The sequence below is a fragment of the Triturus cristatus genome, chromosome 3_2, assembly GCF_964204655.1.
Source record: "Triturus cristatus chromosome 3_2, aTriCri1.1, whole genome shotgun sequence".
Classification (NCBI taxonomy): Eukaryota; Metazoa; Chordata; class Amphibia; order Caudata; family Salamandridae; genus Triturus; species Triturus cristatus.
In genome coordinates, this window is record NC_140584.1 from 322,286,233 (window position 1) to 322,306,399 (window position 20,167).

The following is a 20,167-nucleotide window of genomic DNA, read 5'->3' on the forward strand; positions in this document are numbered from 1 at the left end:
AATCAGGGAGTGTACAGGATGTCTTTCTTCCAAGAACCATAGGATTTCTAAGACTGCTACCAATGCTATGAAAACGAACACTAGGAACACTATCTTAGTCTTAGTGGGCCAGCTCGATCAAGTGGGGCTATTTTGGCCAAGGCGACGTTCTTCTAAAGGTTGTTCTTCTTCCCTAACAATACCACCAAAGGGATACATTCTCATCAATCAAGCTACCAGGGGAGAGTCTGTGCTATGGAGCCAGGTATGCAGAGAGGGGAAAACAAAAAAGGAAACAATAGTCTCTTGGTGTCTCTAAACGGTGGTGCTAAGGAGCACTTCAAAAAGGGACAAAAAAAGAAAAATAGTCTCTCAGTGTCTCTAAATGGTGGAGCTAACAAGCACTTCATGGTGGGCTGCATGATCACAACCCTTCCAGTCCCTTCACTCAGGATAGGGCAGCTTCTCTCCTTGGAAAGCATCCCCCCACTTATCCTGTCCAATGTCTCAGACAATGCACCAATCTGCCTTTCCCTAGACTATTGCTTGTACCATAGGCAGGGTACGTGGGCCCTATGCTTCATCCAGAAGTTCATCCCTACTAACCTGACTGTCCCTCGGGTGCACTGTCCCTCCGCCGGGGACGCAGATTGTACCGAGCCACTCCAGGCACTTCCTCATCTCGGAAAAGAACCTTAAACTCAGGGGAGGCAGTAGACTGAGACTCTTGCTCCTGGGAACCAGATGGAGGGGAAACCTGGGCAGCCCTTATTTCTGGAGGCACTGCAGCATTGTTCTCCTCTTTCGTCTGTGCCCAGATCAGTCGGGCATCAGAAAAAAGGAAAAAGCAAGGGACCTTCTCTGTCTCGTGGTCCCCAATTCCCTCACAAACCCACTTGTCGTAAGGGAGAGGGAGCGCTCCACGCTTGCAGTGGGATGTATGGATCCAGTTCTTACGTCCCTCCACCTTCACAACAGTCCTCGTGGCGAGTAAAAGCAGAAGAGGCCCCCTCCACCTCGGCTCCAAGCACCCAAGTCTCTGGTAGTTTCGCACCAGCACATATTCTCCGGGCTGGATGCTGTGCCTGGCCCCTCAGGTGTTGGCAGAAGTGCCTCATGGATCTGTTGATGAATACAATGCACATTTTTTTTTTATTGATATAGGTAATCCACAAGCAGTGGGTATTCAATATCAGAAAAATTACATGAGCGGGGGCACCCCACACATTTGCGGGGCACCCAAAAACCACTTTGTATGGTGAAAACCCTGTTCCAGAATAGGCTGTCTCTCTGGTGGATACCAGGGCAAGGGGTAGTGCATCCGGCCATTGCAACCCTGTGCTCTCCCTGATCTTTGCCAACCTCAAGTTGAGAGTACCATTGTACTTCTCAACCAAACCGGCCGACTGGGAGAGGTTTGCTGTGTGAAACTTCTGCTTGATATGAAGACCATCGCATACCAATTGAATCACCTTTGCATTGAAGTGACTCCCATTGTCACTTCAAATCAAATGGGGCAAGCTGAAGCGTGGGAAGAACTCTTTCAGAAGAGCCTTTGCCGTAGCCATGGCTGTGTTCTCTTTAGTGGGGTAAGGCTCAATCCATTTACTGAATGCACAAACGACCACCAGCACGTACTTCAAGTTGTTAACTCGTTCCATTGCGATGTAGTCCATCTGGAGAACCTCGAAAGGGAAAGAGGGGGATGCAAAATTACCAGGAGGTGTAGGGGTACCTTTCCCAAGATTTTGCATCAGGCAAACCATATAATTCTTCACTAGGTGGGCCGCTGCCTCAGGGATGTTATCATTTTGCCATACAGGATCCAATAACTTACATATCCCCCTTGCACTAATGTGGGCTGGACCATGTTCCATTGTAACTACAGGGAGTAAAAAGCATCTGGTAACATCCATCTTTGCTTTTCTTATTTATCGGTCCAGCACCCCTCCTCGTCTAAGCGTCCCATACTCTCCTGCCACGGTGCCAACTCCTCAACTGTTGCCTCACTCTGAATCTCTTTCACATTTTCTAATGTGTCCTCAAACATCCCACCTTCAGGCACCCATCGAGCTGGCCCTGCCACAAACATCCTCTTCATCTTGGACCTAGCTGTCTCTTTAGCTGTTTGTTCTGCAAACGCATTGCCCCTCTCCACGTCATCAGTGACCGCTTTATGGGCACTACACTTCACTATCGCCAATCTTTTGGGAAGTGCTAGGGCTGACAGGAGCCTATGTATCAGAGGGCCGTGTTGTATCCTTGCGCCGTGTGAGGTCAGGAATCCCCTCTCCGCCCAGAGCCGCCCCAAATTATTGGCTACTCCGAATGCATATTGGCTGTCAGTATAAATATTGACAGCCAATCCCCCACTCAACCCACACGCTCGCAAAAGAGCAACCAACACGTGATGTCTCAACTACAGTACGCAGCGTAGTAACAGCATACGTGCCGGTGGTGGTGCCATCTGACAGTTTGAAACAAGAGCCATCAACATATAGTCCCCCTTCTGGGTCAGGTAGGGGAACATCAGTCAGGTCTACCCGTCCCTTTGTCTCTTCTTCTGTCCGGAATAGACAATCATGGACATCTGTGTCCTCATCTTCCGAAGGGAGGGGCAGTAACGTGGCTGGGTTCAGAGTGACACATCTTTTTATTTGTAATATGTGGTGCAAACAATGTCAATTCATAACCAGCATCTTTGTCTTGTTCAAAGTGTATCCCCAGCATGGGCTACCATCACTGTGAGATCAGTATTAAAAACAAGCCCTGCCGATTGTCGAATAGAGACGGCCAGAGCCGTGGCAGCTCTCAAACAGCTCGGGAGGGCTCTGGCGACAGTGTCAAGAAAGGCAGAGAAATAAGCATTCGGGCTTTGCTTACCTCTAAAGGCCTCTGTTAACACAGAACGCGCACATCCAGCCTTTTTGTGTATGTACAACATGAAAGGCTTCTGATAATCATGCGTACCAAGCACAGGTGAAGATCAAAGTGCAACTTTTAATTGCTCAAAAGCTTGCTGACATTCAGGTGTCCCAGGTAAAGGCTCATGCACATCTTTAGTGGTTAATTAGAGCAGAGCTTTTGTTAGTACAGAGTAACTGGATATCCAGTGGTGATAATACGAGGTGATGCCCATGAAAGCATGCACGTCCCTCTGGGTCTTGGGAACGTGCATTTTAACACTGGCTTCAATCTGTTAGGATAATCATCATATATGTCAATTTTCATCATCTCTTCCACCTCTTTGTTTAAATGTTTCTGATAGGTGACATTGGCAATAGCTTTCTTATCAGGAATACAAAATGACACACATAAAGAACAGAGTAAAGGACCACACTGGACACAAATGCAACAAGAAAACAGAATTGCTACAATAATGCAGAGACCAGTCAAAACCTTCCATCCCCATGTAGTGATCAATGCCCAAAACCATCCAGAAAAGGTCCAAGTGCCATTTTCTGTATGGATTTCGGCTGCGATTTTATGCAATTTATTAATAGCATTATAAACTAATGGCGTATGGTCAGGAATAAACACACAACAACTACTTCCGATAATTTTACATGCTCCACCTTGGTCAGCTAACATAACATCTAATACCATACAATTCTGTAATGCAACAATTCTAGTAATTTGTAATTCTTCCGTAAGATTCCCAAGAGCAGCAGCGGTTTGATTTGTCACAGCCTCTACAACTCTTGTTAATCTTCGAACTTTCCTACTATTTAGGGCAGCTCCAACAAAGAAAAACAATCCTAAGTTAAAATCAATATACTGCTGCAAACTAGTATCAGTTTGATCAACATCATCAATAGATAGAGTAGGTTTATACCTATTTACAGTCACATTATTCAACAACTTCAAATCTTTATGATAAGATGCAGGTGCCAAGAATACAGGAGGTAATAGGAATGCTACATAACATACTCCGGACCAGCCGGCTGGCAAACGATAATAACCCTTATTCCCACATACAAAGTGTGTGTTATGGGAGGCTAAAAAAGTACTGTTATTCAACCCATCAATATTCAGGATAATGATACAGTCACTAACACCAACAGGAATAAAACCCACACTCTGGACACACAGGTCCGCTTGAGCTTGTGCCACTTGAATCACAAATTGTTCCTTCCCTACAGTGTCTCTAGTATTCGTGAAAATGTAGGGGATCGATTCATTGTCTGGTCGATACTCTTCCCATTCCCATATTGTCCCATTCGCTTGTGGATAACCATCTTTATCCTGATGACATTCCTTGTTAAGTCTGAAGAGTAATCGTCCCACTGTAGGTTTCCGTGTGGCAAAAAGCAAAGTGTACCATGCTCTACAAGAGCCATTATGAGAAAAAGGAAGAGGTATGAACGGAGTTCCTCCTTTCTTCTGATGAGCTGGCATCATGCCACATATCCAACAGTTTGTAGCATTTGTAGCAACATGGGTATGATGCAACATCTGGATGAAAGTGTTATTCAAATAAGACTGACGATGCTTCAATTCTTGATACGGAAGGGTATAAAAGTAGTGCTCCTCAGGCACTGGAGTGGTCAAAACAAGCAACTCACGGGCAGGAGTCACATCTTCAACAAACCATGTGGTTATACCAACAATAGCCACAATGATAATAAAGCTTGTCGCACAAAAAATCTTCTTCTTCTCCATCTTGTAGTAAGAAATCACTATCTTCCTGAAACTAAAAGGTTGTCAGAACTCTTCCCCTTAGGCAGCCGTTGATTTCTTCACCAGCGGGCCAAGACGGGTGTCACTACACTAATGCAGGGCTGATCCCCCCCCTTTGCCACATTGGCTCTCCGTTTCACTAACCTAAGGGCTGTTCTGACAACTGTGGATACAGCAATCACTTCCTTGGTCTAAGGTGATATCTTCTTCCTCCAGGAATCGCTTGGTCCGGGAAGAGCTCCTCAGTGTCGTTCGGTTCCACAGCACGGCCTTTCTCCGCAGTCAGGATTTCTCGATGGTCGGTCAACACAGCAGGCTCCACCAATCCAGGCGGCACTTTACGACAGTGCAAGGAGTGGATCCAGTTCTTCCGGTTGGAAACCCGCACAGCTGTTCTCGTTGCGAGCAAGACTTGCTCAGGACCAACCCATCTCGGCTCTAGACTGTTCGTCCTTTCGAAGACTTTCAGCATAACCTGATCTCCAGGTCGGAGATTATGACCTTCACCTGTGGACCTATCAGGGAGCGCTTCTCGAACCTGTTGGTGAATAGAAACCAAATTATCCGTTAACTGTGCCAGATAATCATTCATCATTACACAAGGTACATCATACACTAACCTCGGTTTTGGTGGACCCCAAATATTCATTGGGCGTCCAAAGACAATCTCGTAGGGTGTGAGACCGGTCCGAGAATGCGGTATCGATCTAACTGACAATAATGCCAGCGGTAAAGCGTCTGGTCAAGTCAAAGAAGTCGAAGCTTGAATCTTCGCGATCTTAAGCTTCAGAGTACCATTATATTTCTCGACCAATCCCGCAGACTGAGGGTGAAACACTGCATGAAATTTTTGGGTTATTCCCAGGCCTTTCAGGACATACTTGATAACATCTGCTATAAAATGAGGTCCGTTATCACTCCACAACAATCTGCAAACACCATATCGAGGGAAGAACTCCTTCAATAGCATCTTGGCTGTAGTCATTGCAGTATTATCTTTCGTAGGATATGCCTCAACCCATTTGCTGAAGGCACAAACCACTACTAGAACATACTTCAGATTGTTACAGCGCTCGAGCTGAATGTAATCCATCTGCAAAACCTCAAAGGGTGCAGTAGGTGTCGCAAATCCTCCTGCTGGAGTTCGTGTACCCTTTCCTGGGTTATACCTCAGGCAAATCATGCAAGTCTGCACTACCCTCTTTTCCGTACTAGCGATCTCCGGATGCTCCCAAACTCGTGTGAGTAATTTAACAATTGCGGAAGCTCCGACATGCGCTAGTCCATGTGCCATCTGAACCATAGGTTGTACAAAGGCTGTGGGTAACTTCCATTTATCCATCTGCTTACTTCTCCAACACCCTTCATCATCCAACTCTCCATCATTGGACCATTGCTCCCGTTCCTTATCGGAAGCGGTCCTCTGTATTTCCAGCACTTCTCTCCTAGCATCGTGCCATCTTTCTGCCTGTGACTTCACAACATACATTGCAGTAGCACCAGACTGCATCGCAGTCTCTCGTGCCACCCGGTCTGCTAACTTCAATAGTGGGGGTGGGATGCACACCATTTCTTTCCTTCTTCTCAAATTTTGTCCTTATTCTCCTGATGTTGCGTGCTGACTGGTAAGGTGCCAGCCCATAAGGCACCGTGCAAGAACAGTTACATAAGAAGGGACCTATCTTAGGCCCCAAACCAGACGCACTGCTGAATTGCGCCATTTTGGCATTCATTACTCTTATTCTTTTTCCAGTGTATTCGTTGTAATCCAACTTTTTTTAAACCCATTCAGCTAGATATTGTATCTTCCTCCACACGTGGAATCTTTGCAGTTTCCCAAATTTCTAATGTCCAAAATGTGTCCATCCGGGCCTCTTTAAGTGAACACGACTGAGGCAAAGGTTCGTAAAAAGCAGTGTTTTATTCAGAAAATACCCAATGCATTTCGGGCTTCAAGCGCCCTTCATCGGGGGTCACTATAAATAACAATAAGACAACAATCAATTTTAGTTTTCTTAATTAGACATATTATACTGAATAGATATATAATTTGTCAAAATTTCCACCATGCGTGACATATAGCTCGTATATCCCTTCATTAAGACATAACATGAATAATAATGTGAATAATCACCCTCCTTCCACCGAACAGACCTATATTTCCCTTGATGTTGCCTGCTGTACACTCCCCCTATCACCATTAAATGCTCTCCTCTCCCCTATTAGCCATCGTCTTATCACTATTCCAACAATGTCCTTCCCGCAGGTAGTTAAACAAAACAGTTGTAACATTTACTCTCGCTCACAGCGGTGAGCTCGCCTGGCCTATGAAAGAATGCTAAAAATAGGCCAGGCGAGCTCACCGCTGTGAGCGAGAGTAAATGTTACAACTGTTTTGTTTAACTACCTGCGGGAAGGACATTGTTGGAATAGTGATAAGACGATGGCTAATAGGGGAGAGGAGAGCATTTAATGGTGATAGGGGGAGTGTACAGCAGGCAACATCAAGGGAAATATAGGTCTGTTCGGTGGAAGGAGGGTGATTATTCACATTATTATTCATGTTATGTCTTAATGAAGGGATATACGAGCTATATGTCACGCATGGTGGTAGTTTTGACAAATTATATATCTATTCAGTATAATATGTCTAATTAAGAAAACTAAAATTGATTGTTGTCTTATTGTTATTTATAGTGACCCCCGACGAAGGGCGCTTGAAGCCCGAAATGCATTGGGTATTTTCTGAATAAAACACTGCTTTTTACGAACCTTTGCCTCAGTCGTGTTCACTTAAAGAGGCCCGGATGGACACATTTTGGACATTAGAAATTTGGGAAACTGCAAAGATTCCACGTGTGGAGGAAGATACAATATCTAGCTGAATGGGTTTAAAAAAAGTTGGATTACAACGAATACACTGGAAAAAGAATAAGAGTAATGAATGCCAAAATGGCGCAATTCAGCAGTGCGTCTGGTTTGGGGCCTAAGATAGGTCCCTTCTTATGTAACCCGGTCTGCTAAAGCATTCCCTTCTCCAACTTTATCAACCACTTTCTTATGGGCACTACATTTAATTATAGCAATCTTCTTTGGATATGTTAATGCAGTCAAAAGGTTGTGAACTAACTCCCCGTACATTATCTGTGCTCCATGTGACGTTAAAAACCCTCTCTCCTTCCAGAGTAGGCCAAAATCGTGCGCTACTCCGAAGGCATAGCGGCTATCTGTATAAACATTCACACACAATCCTGCACTGAGCTCACATGCTCGTGTTAATGCTATCAGTACCGCTGCTTGAGCTGATTTCTGCGGAATGCGTGCAGTCTCCACTATTGTTTGTAATGTGGTAATTGCATACGCTGCTGAAGTCGTACCATCTGGTAGCCTCAGGCATGATCCGTCCACCCACAGTTCTCCATCTACATCTGTAAAGGGCGTATCCTGGAGATCAATACGACCCTTTGTCTGTTCCTCAGTCACAAGAATACAGTCATGTGCTTTTCGCGCTTCAGACTGAGTTTCCGGGAACGGCAACAATGTGGCCGGATTTAACGTTGCACATCTCTTTAACGTAATATGAGGAGCCAAAAGCGTCAACTCATATCCCGTTAAACGGGCACTGGTCAAATGCTGCGTCTTTGTCTGATTAAGCAGGGCATCAACAGCATGGGGAACTAATACCAACAGTTTATGAGATAACACAATTCCCTCACTTTGGCGTATTGACACAGCTGTCGCCGCAACCGAGCGAAAACAACCAGGCAATGCTCGGGCAACAGGATCAAGTACAGCCGAAAAATATGCACAAGGGCGCTGCTTGTCGCCGTGCATCTGCACTAAAACTGATAATGCACATCCATCTTTCTCATGCACGTACAGTGAAAAGGGCTTTGTGTAATCAGGGGTACCTAACACTGGTGCTGAACAAAGGGCTTGTCGTAATTACTGAAAGGCAATCTCACACTCATTTGACCAGGGAAGAGGGATCGGTGTGTCTTTTGTCAAAAGTGCTAACAATGGCTTAGCTATGTGTGAAAACCCCAATATCCATTGCCTACAGAAAGAAGCAAGACCCAAAAATGCACGCACATCCTTCTGTGTGGAAGGTACTGGCGTGTCCAAAATTGCTTGAATACGATCTGGTGTGAGTGTACGCCCCTCCTTAGACAAAAGGTGACCCAAATAAATCACCTTTGGTCTACAAAATTGCAATTTCTTCCTCGACACTTTGTGATTGTGAGATGCCAAAAAGGAAAGCAAGGATAACGTACACTGCTCACACAACTCAGGAGTGTCGGCCGCCAACAAGATGTCATCGACATATTGTATAAGGGCGACACCCTCAGGCAGAACAAGGGAATCCAATTGCCTTTTCAATGCTTGACTATAAATACTAGGGCTCTCTGTATAACCCTGAGGGATTCTACAAAATCTATAAGACCTATTATCCAAAGTGAAACCGAAAAGATATCGGCTATCAGGGTGGATAGGAATGGAAAAGAAAGCATTTTTCAAATCAATAACTGAAAACGTGGTCGCCGTTGGCGGGACCAGAGTAAGTAACATCGTGATATCAGAAACCACTGGATACTGGGGTAGCACAATCTTGTTCACTTCCCTTAAGTCAATAATAAAACGATAAACCCTGGCATCGGTATCTTTCTTCAAAATGGGTAAGATAGGACTGTTGCAAACATTATAGGGAACTTCTTCCACTACCCCCACCTTAATCAAATCCTGCACAATCTGTATGAGTGCCTCCTCCCCCTCCTGGGAAATGCGATACTGAGGGAGGCGCGGTAACACCGCACCCTCCTGGACACTAATATGGACAGGCGGAATCACCATCTGTCCCACATCAGTATCCGAAGTAGCCCACAAAGAATGAGGGAGGGAAGCTAATACAGTATCCTCTGCAACCACACACATGCGGTCTGTCATAGGGTGATTATCGTTTAAGATCACACGCACTCCAGTAGGGGAGCAGCGGATCGTTGCTCTGAAGTACTTGAGCATATCAAGACCCATAATGTTGTCAGGCGTGTTTGGGGCAAGCAGAAACGGACAGGACGCGGAAAGGTTGTCAACATGGAATGCCAGGGGTCGGGAAAGAGGGCTTCGAGAGAGTGTACCATCAAACCCTACCGATGTAACCATTAAGCCAGATGGGGGAGCCCTCGGAACCAATTGTTTGGACAGTGCACTGCGAGTAGCTCCTGTATCAACTAGGAACCGATCAGTAGAACCCAAAACATTTGCTGAAACATAAGGACCCTTCTGATCAACCGGCACTTCGACTGATTCAAACCCCCATCCAACGCAATCCTACGCATGCTGTGAGTCATGATACCCATAACGGTCGTTCCCAGACATTTGATACTGGTGTTGCCTATCAAACACATTAGGCCTATCCCGTTGCTGTACGCTAGACTCAAATCGAGTACGATCATTAGAGTTCCCTCTATAATTCGAAAAGCCCCCTCTACCTCTCGGTGGTCCCTGACCACGTCCCTGACGAGATGCATACAACACCGGACAATCTTTGGCCCAATGACCCGACTGTTTACAATACGCACATTGATTTCTATTTACATCTGACCGACCCGAAGGGGGACCATAGAATCCTCCCCTACCTCATTCTACACCCCGACGAGGCGGACCATATACTTGTGCTAACATCACCTTAGTTTTCAAATCTTTCGATTTCTTCTCCTCATTCCCCTTCGCTTCTTGTTCCTGACGCTCATAATACTGGGCCATAGTCAGAAGGGATGCCGGAGACGAGGTGGACCAAGAACTTTCACTCGTTTTTAAACGAGCTGCTATTCCCGGTAATAAATACGCCACATATTTATCCACGAAAAGATGCCGGCCCGTATCATCCGTAAGCGACTGACCACTAAATCATGAAATGTCTCCTCAAAGCGTGTAAAGAAATCTGAAACTGATTCATCAACCTTCTGTTTACACGAGGCTAACATATTCCAATCAATCTTTTTAGGGGGAATAATCGTCTTCAACTTGGTCAAGATAGCAGCAGGAAGATCTAAAATAATCCGCGGTGGTTTTTGCGCGGGTTTTCTCTCCCTATCCTCATCCTCAATCTCGGACCACCTAGCCTTAAAAGCGGGAACATCATCCACCTTCCGCACAGATCTCCACATATCCGGTGGTAATATGAGCCCAAAGAACAAATCTATATCTGCTAAAGTCATAGTACAAGAATTCAAGGCCCCTTCGACCTCTTCATAAAAGGCCGCTGGATTCTTGCGGGGGTCAGGCAATGCATTCTTTAATGCCATAACATCAGCCCTATGCCAGGGAGTATAGACCCAATTATACACAAAATATCCCTTAGCATCGGCGGAAGTAATATCCGAACTAGTTCCCGCTCCTTTAGGAGGAACATACAAAGGTGCCGCCTCTCGCATCGGTTTAGCATGCACTAGTTCGCTCTTATCTGAGTGGGAGGTAGATGATTGGTCGCCGCCGATACGTGAATCCGATTGCTCCTCCTCCCCTGCTTTTAGGCGCGCTCTCTCTTTAAGGTCACTCGCCGCGTCCCGCAATGCAAACAGCCGTCGGACCGCATCAGGTGCCTTAGAGGGAGAAAAAACACCGTTACGTAATGCTTTAGCATCTAATACTACATCATCAGGCTCAAAAACTTCTGAGTATTTCCGAAAGGCAGTAATCACTTCATCAGAAAAGGTTTCCAGAAAATACAACTTCTCTCTCTCCCGCCACTTTTCCAAAGAGTCCAACAATTCAGCAAGGGATAACTTGCCCTTAAGTGCACGAAGAGAAATTTTCCGAAGCTCACCCATACGCTCAACTGATAACATAGACCGCGTGTCTACCTTATCCGAAACCAATCCAGACTCCTGTGATCTCGGGGCGGACGCGCCAACATAAGGGGGCGGAGAACGATCTAATAAATAAAAATCATCTTCAAGATTAGTAAGGACAGGATAAAGTGGCTGGCGGACAGCATATTGACCCGAGACTTGCAACCTACGCTCTTTCTCTTGTCTCTCCGTCAGTTCTCTTTCCTCCCGACGCTTCGCTTCCTGTGCTCGCACATGATCATTTTTCCGTTGCTCTTTATCAAACAGCGCTTTCTCACGTTTCTCTCGCTCGCGCACTTCTTTCACCCATAACCGTACACATTCAAACATGTCTTGGCGAGCACGCCGTTTACACATACACTGTTCCACATACTCAATCTTACGCATATCAAACGATCCATACAAAGGCCAGCGCAACTCAGGATCCTTTTTGGTGTATTTCCTCCATACTGTGCTGTACATTATAGAAGAAAGACCATGCTTCACATACATATCCCTATTAGGAGTCCCCTCTGGGGGGGCTGGAGCAGATTCCTCGAGGTTCAACCGGTTTCCAAAGCATCAGCACCACTTACGGAGTGCGCTAAAAGCAGGCATGCTCAAAAATAATGCAAAATATGCAGTATTATCAAAAAAATGGCACTTAAACTTTGCGCCGTTCAAATTTACACAACTCGGGAGAAATATCTCCACATTACCTGCCTATATGTATTGCAACGCATATATTCTCACAGTAATCAATACAAGATATGACCGGTCATCACAAATCAAACTCAAATAGCCAATCCAGGCTTCAAAACTCGGAGCAAGTACCGTACAACGGTTCTTACCAATCAAGAGTGTCCAGATTCCAACTGCCAAGTTCCAAAATTCGCCCAAACGGCTGTCACAGCAAAACCGACAGAAGAGGTCTCAGTCGAGGACCGGCGCCACCCAGAAGGTCAGTTCGGAAGGGAAGGAAGAAAACCTCGGGATGCCAGGACTAAAACGCCACTGGCAGTGATCACATCCCCGGCAAAATTCCTCACCTTCGTCACGACCAGTCCTTCGAGCGTCCGAGTCGCCGATGAGCCCCACGTGACGGGCGCCAATTGATGAATACAGGCCCCAGCTAGGCCCGCAAATACAAGGGTTCGCCCTTCTGTAACGAAAGCTAGAAGGAAGTTGGCACGGAAACTGCAAATACAAAGACAGAGTTTATTAACCCTTAAGGGTGGTCCTACAACCCATACAACACTCTTCAGTATTGCATAGAGTAGCACAAAGAACTTGCGTACACAGTCCCCTTTTATACACAACAGAGGGGCTCATAAGTGGGTGGATACAACATGAAGCAAAATACATTACCTTTTATGGTCATTTTCGATACAGAATCAATATGTGGGCGGAGTTAGCGCACTCCTAAGCCCGCGAAAACATGGTCAAGCAAGGACTAACTGATAACAGATGTGGTCAAGTCTGGGCATGCGCCAGACGGACAAAGGAGCTATTTATAGACTGTTACTAGGCAGATTATGAGAGCAACTCACACGAAGATAGGACTCTTCTCGTGCAGAGCACGTGGAGACATGACAATACAAAATGGAGTCCAGACATTAGTCAACATAAGGAGAGAAACTTGGTCCAAGGAAGGGGAATTCATGTCTTTAGTGAATGCTTAATTATATCACTGTTTTAATTTTCAACAGCGGTTTGACGTGACCAGACTTTCGAGTGCTCTGAATGGAAAACAAAACTGTTGGAAATTCCATCTGCATGATTATTCTGAGGCTCGTGTGATGCATTTATTAGTGCTGATACCATAGAGCGAACAAAACAGCTGGAGGCTGATCACAGAGGTGCCAAACAATAGCACTGTTCTACTGCCCGAGGCTGATTAAGCGGGTTCCAAACTAGTACTGTTCTAAATCTAAATGTCGCAAAGCAAATTTCCTTTGAGCTTCCTTCACACACAAAACATTTCCATCAATTGTTTCTGTCGAGTTTAGTGAGTGCACATTTACAGCAAAAGGTCTACGAATGTTATGGTCTTGCTTGACACTTCTTTCGCTTTATAGGTGTGAGCCTGCGAAAGCATACACTAGCGCATGCGTCTCGTTTGCAAGACATTGTATACAGTAAAGGGCTTGGAGCCCGCTCATGCTTATCATTTGTCTGCTTCTGAGTTATTCTTCGAAGCGGCTGTTTTAATTTGACACTGCAGCCGAAACATAATTTTCGCCACTTGCTGTGGAGCAGGGACCAAGCACAGATTGATTCAATTTAATGAGTGCCCGTCCGCTGCTCCCGACGTGATTCAGGTACCATTTTTTCTTTTGACCGGCTGCATCGCTCACTTTAGTGATTGAATTACGGTTGCATGGCTCCACTTTCATTTTATTTTAGTTTACAGTTGCTGCTGGTGGCGCCAAACACAGTCTGGGTAGCGATGCACTACTCAGCATTACTGGTACCACCAAAAAAAGGTGGGTTAATTATGGTTACAAGGCACCATTTTCATTTTAATCTACTGCGACTGGTGAGGGTGCTGAACACAGGTTGGTTATTGGGAGTTGCAGTACACTGTGTTTGTTAGAAATTAAAGGGCTGCTTTTGGCCTTGTTACTGATTTTTGTTTAGTTGGGATTGCAACGTATTGCTAACTTTTTAAGTAGAGCATTTGCTTGTAGAACCATATATTTGATGATTAAGTCGTGGTTGCAGGGCACAACGTTGATTTCAGTTCATAGCAGTTGATTCTGGTGCTACATATTTAATTGTTTAGTTATGTTTTTAGTACTCAACGCTCACTATGCCTTGGTTTCATTTTTATTTTGTTTGTCCTCATTTGCCTTATTTCCACCCTTCTTTTATCGAAACCGACCCTGGGTTTTCATACCTCATATACTAGACGAAAAAGGGGGGAAGAAAAACACAAGGTGAGGTCTCCCAAAAAGGCACCCTCTTATTCCTACTGAGAGACCTCATCCCTTGTTTGATCGCAGAAACCAATCCCCAAACCCTTCTGTTTACAGAGAGAAGACTTTAACCAGCCGAGGCAGATGAAAGGCTTAATCATGGGACTGTTTTTCAAAGTACCCCAATCATCAACCCCACCAAGACAGAAAGGGAGTCCAGAATTCATATCTCTTTCTCCTCTGCTCCAAAATATCCAACTTAGCAATAAATCTCATTGATTGCAGCCAGCCACACTCCATTGGGAAAGCAGAAGATACCCACAATTTACATATCTCTCTGTGAGCTAAGAGTATAGCATAAAATACCAGCTTTGCACCGTCCTTAGTAACTTCTGCATTGCAGATCTAATCTCCCAAATATTATCAACTCAACGGTTACCTTGATCTGCACTTTTAGCATATTGGACAGGCAATTACTCATGGCCTCCCAAAATGACTGGATCTTCGGGCAATGTACAAACATGTGTAGGTCATCTTCATTTGGACGGCCACACTTGGGACACACCACCACTCCTCCTGCCCCAAATTTCAACAGCCTTTGTGGAGTCCAGTAGGCCCTATGCATAGCATTTGACTGTTTTGTACAACATAGACATAGATACTTGCCATTAGTCTTCCAGCGCGGTCTCTGGCAAGCATCTTCCCCACAGATCCTCAGGTAAAGTGATAACACCATCCTCCATCTCGAGCAGCAGCCAGTACCAAAGTGCAATTTCTTTTTAGGTCTCGTGACTAGCGTTGCAGTGCGTAGCACTGCCCGCGCAGCGCGAAACATTTAGTAGGTTAAAAACGGGGGTTTGAAGCTGACCTATGAATTGCACACGCTCGTGCGTGTGCTTTTCCTTTTATGGCCCGCTATTGGCCTTTTCGTGCGTCTTTTTATAAAAGACAGCACGCAATTGGCCAAAGACGGGCGCATTGCTCCGCCCACGGCCTATTGGTGTCTGTTACGAGCACTGGCCGTCATGTGCTTTCAATTAACGTGCCCAGACACGGGCACGATAATTGAAAGCACATGTCTCGCTGTGGGGCGCGGGCGCATCACTCGCGGGTGTGTTTGTTTTACAATAGCGATCGCGAGCGATCGCTTTCACTGTCGTTTGTTGTGTTGTTAATTTGGATAAGTAATATTTGGGCTGGAATGGCGTTCTCGAGCCCTAGTTCCCCTAGAGTAAGTGTTAAGTAAAAACACAAGCCCCAAATCCTCAGGGGGAAAAACGGACTAGTCTAAGGAGTTACGCATGCTGTTTGGAAACCTTGCAGCCATGACTTTCTGCAATCGTAATTACTTTTGCGAATCTACTCGTGCATGTTTATGGGGTACTAGGAGGTTTGCACTGAGTGACCGTACTGAGGAATAAATGTGCTGGGTGTCTGTTCTAGGACTGATACCCAGGAGGCGCTTCACCCTTGGGATGTCGTCAGCCAGCCCAGTGTGTTCTGGGAATTGTAGTCATAGCGGCTGCCATTTAGCTAATTAACTAACACACCTGCTGACTGTGTAATACTAGTGTGAGCAATCTAATGATTCGTGTCAGAAAAGCCCAGGGCTGGAGAGAGGGAGATGATTCCGTAGTACAGTGAGTGGGGGTCTGGGGAGCACGGGGTGATGCTGGGTTTGGAGACAGGAAATACGAGTACCGGTTGCGGTGTGGAGACAGCAGTACTTTGGGGACAGACTGGGTGCCATAAACAAATTATAGGAGCGGGTACACCTTGTTTGGCGCTAACTTCAATCCGAGCCCTTCTCCCTTGTAAGGGGTTCGATGAAATTTTGATTCGATTCATGTGGTGCGCGCCCTGCTCCGAGCAAACACCCCACCCTGTCCTCCGCAGATGGCGTTTGCCACTGCCCACCTCATACAGAGGTTGCCACTGCCCACCTCATACAGAGGTTGCCACTGTCCTCCATAGCTGGCGCTTGACATTGGCACACTAGCGCGTGATTCTGTCAACCACTGTCCGAGACCGTCCTCAAACATCAGCACGCGGCACTGCCCTTTAGCGTCAACCGCTAACTCTGCCCATCGACATGAGCACCCGACAGCGCCAACCAGTGCTTCTAACTGCCCACTGGATAGAGTGGCTCGCACTCCTCTGCAGAGCTGGCGCCCGATACTGCCCACCAGCGCCTGACTCTGTCCTACCAGCCAGCACCCAATACTGCCCCCCAGCGCTTGTTGTGCTTGCACCTTGTGTAAATTCATCCCACAGAACAGGTGGGGCCCCTCTGCACTACCCAACACCAGCTGTCTGCTCTTCAGTGTGAGATGTACCCTATGTGCTTCCACCGTGTGCGAATACACTCTGTACATCCCAACACCAGTTTCCTCTTCTTCTTGAGATATGTGATTCAACAGTGAGTGAATACATCTCATAAAGCAAGAGACCTCACTGCACATTACACCAGCTGTCTGCTCTACAGTGCGAGATGTGCTTCTACCATTTGTGAATACATCCCACAGCGCGAGTCCTCTGTACATCCCAACACCAGTTTCCCCCTTTTCTTGAGATATACCCTATGTGATTCCACAGTGCGCAAAGATTTCCAATAAAGCAGGGGTAATGGAAGAGGCTGTCTGGGAGCTCCTAACACTGGTCTGAGAGAAGCATCACATGCTGCCTTAACACAAATACCTTCCTTGTTTTGTGACCCTCATCAGCTCAAGCTCCTTAGGAGAAGTATACTTGATACTATGCACTTAGGCTCGCAATATGGGCTTGAATAAGAATGTGTGACTAAGGGGGCAGCCCCAGCTCTTGCTTTGTGTGCGCTCTTCACACGGAACACCTACATGGCTACTGTTGCACAGACACTATCTCTTTTGATGGTTGTTGTAAATTTTAACAAAATGTTTATTTTTGTCAGAAACAAACCCCCACATTGAGTTTGTTATTGAAAAACAGCTCCCTGATGACCCTCATACCTAGGGAGTTTTTCCTCCTCCATGTTGGGGGGGGGGGGGGTCGTTATTTATTTTGTGATGGAAGGAAAAAAATGGGTGTCGCAAGATCCAGCCTAAATAGGAGGTATGGTGTAATTCCCTTTATTCAGTGACACCTACTTCATCAGGCTGTCGGGGGGAAGCTTGCTGGTGATGGAGCAACAGAAGCTCTGTCAAAGGAAAGCTTGATGGTCCATCTGAATCTAAATGAGATGGGTGGACTGAGTGTGTGGGACCGGGTACGCCGTCACATTTTTGACTATCCTGTCCACCAAACTATAAATGTGGCCCTTAGTTTTATTTCTAAAAGACACTGCAATATACTGCACTGTAGCATATAACATTGTCCTTTGTGCTCCTAGTGCATGCTCTCTCGTTGTCTGTGCATACCAGTGCTGCTTCCATTGAGGGCACCAGTCTTCCAAACTAAATTCCATTTGCTGTTCTTGCAGTGATCCCACAAATCAAGATAAGGACACTAACTTACTAGTTTCCAATTTCAGATTATTTCACCATCAGTGTTTTAAAACAGTTTTTCATATATGCACTTTATCACCTGCTCATCTAATTACATTTTCTAAACTGTTATGGACCTACTGAGTAGGCATTGCGAGCCCCCAGGAGTCTGAAGACCACTGGTTAAAAACAACTTGTGTGGCAGACCATTGAGAAGATTATTGCTTTTTATTTTTAAAGATTTGTAATGAGCCTACACCACTGTGATGCTGTCTCCGAGTGGGAGAGGAAGAAAGGTCCATGGTGCTGACTATTCAGATGTCCGCATGCATTTATTCGAAGGGGTGGCGGGGGAGCTGAAATACCATTATTCAACCCAGTCCATTTGTGTAGCACCTAAATCCAAAGTATCCAAGTGCTTGTGTCGCTAAATAGTTGAAGGCTAAGCTTCAAGGAAAAGGTGGGATGGGAATCATTTTTCCATTATTCTACATAGGATATTTGCCGTGGGGCACGTGGGGCTTGGTGCATAGTCTAGGTCCTGTAGGCTGCAGTGTTCTAGTGCTCCACTTAATAATGACTAGGCCCAACTCCTGCTGATCTCGGCTCACCAGCCAGTGGACAAGACCCAGTGATTAGCCCTTCTTTCTGTAAGTACTTTTGTATACGTAAAGATCTTGGGAATGCAAGCCTTACCTTAATGTGAAGCCAGTACAAGGTCATGCAAATCAGAGAGCTGTGAAGAAAGTTGGCTCCACTGGCATAGTATTGAAACTTTCTGTAATATAAGGAGGGGCTCCTAAAACACGCTATCTCATACGTGTATGCAAGAGCTGATAGTAGAGCTGTTAAGGGCAGGACATGCTTTTTCCTCAAGAAAAAAATCAGGCAAATGTAGTAGCTGTAGTATTTTGTAAGGGCATTCACTTGATTCACCCGAGGATTGCTGTTAGGATCTGTAGACTTGCCACGAGAAAGGCTTTGTAGAAGGATCCTAACTTACCTATAACCATGTGGCCACAACCAATCCCGGTCAGCTTGGTTTGAGTAGAATTGAGTGACAGTCGGTTATTTTTCATATGTTTAACTCCTCAAACTTCCTAGAGATGGTGTATATGTTTTTTTTAATGTATTCCTTGCTAGTTCCCGCTCTGTCAGTAGCCCTCAAACTGCGAGTATATTTGAACCAAGACCATGAGAAAAAGGGAACCTTCTGGCATGCCATCGCTTCTTACAACAGTTGTTCGCCTAATTTTCCATATGTTACTCTGTTGGACCACCTGTCTTGTCTGTTGGTTCGAACGTCTTTGAAACAGCCGATGTAACTATATGTAACCCCAGCCAACCTATACAGTCGACCCGGCAAGAGTTTATCAGTGGTATCAAATGTCATCAGAAGGACTGTGGATCCAGTCGGCTAGCCACAGGGCTTCTGGAGTCTTTAAAGGAAACAGCTGCTAAATCTGTTCCTCTTCGTGGACGAAAATATGACTGCCTATCAGCCAGCAAGGAGTGAACTTCAAGGTGCTGAAAAAGTTGGGAGGTTGACAAACACATCTTAAAAGCAAACCTCCATGGTTCTGCTATTACTGTTTTGGTAGTGTATAAATAAAGAAGAGAGGAGCTCTTACATATGCTCTGTTGTTGATGGTACAATACACAGTGATTTGCCAGGATTTTGTGTTGGTATTCTAATGGTAACAAATATGCCAGTTTCATGGTCCTATACAAAATAGAACAAGCAATGCAAAATTAAAGTAGTGTATGTTCAAACTGTCACACTAGGAAAACATATAGTTATTCTTAAATTCAGACAGTGGCGGCAATTAACTTATGCTTAAGATGGAAACAAGTGGTGTTGCAAATCGTATTTAAGACCTGTGTTTTTTAAAAGAAGTCCTGAACATTTTTGTAACTTCTTTATGCAGATTTGAGTTCATTTTGTACTTGTTTTTGCCCATTGATAAGCACTACAGTAAATCACAAGGTTCTGTCTCTTTTCCACCCCCGTCCTTTTGCCCTCCCTCACCATTCTAACCCAAACAACCTATGAACAGGTTCAAGAATTATTCATCACCAATCGGCGGTGCACGCACTATAGTTAGGCTGTCCAATGCCAATTGCGGAGTTTGAATTGTATACATTCCTGACTCTCCAACCCTGTTGAATGTTTACTCCTGGGTGCCCTCCAGCTCCTTAGTGTCCACCCTCCCCCGCAAAGTTCTCTATGAGATTACCAAATGGCAATTCACCATTTTCCTAAGGTCCGAGCCAGCTGTAGAACTGTATATGGCATTTT